The following is a 1,877-nucleotide window of genomic DNA, read 5'->3' as shown; positions in this document are numbered from 1 at the left end:
GGTTCGAGCCCACCCGGGAGCGGTGTTGTGAGGTCTCAGATGTGACGTAAAAAGTAAAAAATTTTCCACAATACCTGACGACCATTTATTTTCTGAGCTTCCATGGCTCAATGGTTAGCGCCTTCGGCTGTTAACCGAAAGGTTGGTGGTTCGAGCCCACCCGGAAGCGGTGTTGTGAGATCTCAAATGTAACGTAAACATTCAAAGTTTTTCCACAATACCTGACGAACATTTAATTTTTGGGCTTCCGTGGCGCAGTGGTTAGCGCGTTCGGCTTTTATCCGAAAGGTTGGTGGTTCGAGCCCATCCGGGAGCGGTGTTGTGAGGTCTCAGATGTGACGTAAAAAGTCAAAGTTTTTCAACAATACCTGACGACCATTTATTTTCTGAGCTTCCATGGCTCAATGGTTAGCGCCTTCGGCTGTTAACCGAAAGGTTGGTGGTTCGAGCCCACCCGGAAGCGGTGTTGTGAGGTCTCAGATGTGACGTAAAAAGTCAAGTTTTTCCACAATACCTGACGGACATTTAATTTTTGGGCTTCCGTTGCGCAATGGTTAGCGCGTTCGGCTGTTAACCGAAAGGTTGGTGGTTCGTGGCCACCCGGGAGCGGTGTTGTGAGATCTCAAATGAAGCGTAAAAATTCAAAGTTTTTCCACAATACCTGACGAACATTTAATTTTTGGGCTTCCGTGGCGCAGTGGTTAGCGCGTTCAGCTGTTATTCAAAAAACTGGTGGTTTGAGCCCTCACGGGAGCGGTGTAGTGAGATCTCAAGTGTAACGTAAAAATTCAAAGTTTTTCCACAATATCTGACGAACAGTTAATTTTTGGGCTTCCATTGCGCAATGGTTAGCGCGTTCGGCTGTTAACCGAAAGGTTGGTGGTTCGAGCCCATCCGGGAGCGGTGTTGTGAGGTCTAAGATGTAACGTAAAAATCCAAAATTTTTCCACAATACCTGACGAACATTTAATTTTTGGGCTTCCATTGCGCAATGGTTAGCGCGTTCGGCTGTTATCCGAAAGGTTGGTGGTTCGAGCCCATCCGGGAGCGGTGTTGTGAGGTCTCAGATGTGACGTAAAAAGTCAAAGTTTTTCAACAATACCTGACGACCATTTATTTTCTGAGCTTCCATGGCTCAATGGTTAGCGCGTTCGGCTGTTAACCGAAAGGTTGGTGGTTCGTCCCCACCCGGGAGCGGTGTTGTGAGATCTCAAATGTAACGTAAAAATTCAAAGTTTTTCCACAATACCTGACGAACATTTAATTTTTGGGCTTCCGTGGCGCAGTGGTTAGCGCGTTTAGCTGTTATTCAAAAAACTGGTGGTTTGAGCCCTCCCGGGAGCGGTGATGTGAGATCTCAAGTGTAACGTAAAAATTCAAAGTTTTTCCACAATACCTGACGAACATTTAATTTTTGGGCTTCCGTGGCGCAGTGGTTAGCGCGTTTAGCTGTTATTCAAAAAACTGGTGGTTTGAGCCCTCCCGGGAGCGGTGATGTGAGATCTCAAGTGTAACGTAAAAATTCAAAGTTTTTACGCAATACCTGACGAACAGTTAATTTTTGGGCTTCCATTGCGCAATGGTTAGCGCGTTCGGCTGTTAACCGAAAGGTTGGTGGTTCGAGCCCATCCGGGAGCGGTGTTGTGAGGTCTCAGATGTAACGTAAAATGTCAGAGTTTTTCCACAATACCTGACGACCATTTATTTTCTGAACTTCCATGGCTCAATGGTTAGCGCGTTCGGCTGTTAACCGAAAGGTTGGTGGTTCGAGCCCACCCAGGAGCGGTGTTGTGAGATCTAAGATGTAACGTAAAAATTCAAAGTTTTTCCACAATACCTGACGAACATTTAATTTTTGGGCTTCCGTTGCGCAATGG

General features: G+C 46.3%; 1 non-coding gene across 1 annotated transcript; it reads left to right on the top strand.

Annotated features, from left to right (window-relative positions):
• The first annotated feature begins 243 nt into the window (after window positions 1–243).
• TRNAK-UUU (transfer RNA lysine (anticodon UUU)) lies at window positions 244–316 on the top strand. The gene has a single exon. It is a non-coding gene; the product is annotated as a tRNA-Lys (tRNA).
• Window positions 317–1,877: the final 1,561 nt, after the last annotated feature.

The sequence above is a fragment of the Phalangium opilio genome, unplaced genomic scaffold (assembly GCF_054372755.1).
Source record: "Phalangium opilio isolate 3A_F unplaced genomic scaffold, DU_Popi_V2 ptg000082l_1, whole genome shotgun sequence".
Lineage (NCBI taxonomy): Eukaryota > Metazoa > Arthropoda > Arachnida > Opiliones > Phalangiidae > Phalangium > Phalangium opilio.
This window is presented reverse-complemented; position numbering and strand designations above follow the sequence as displayed.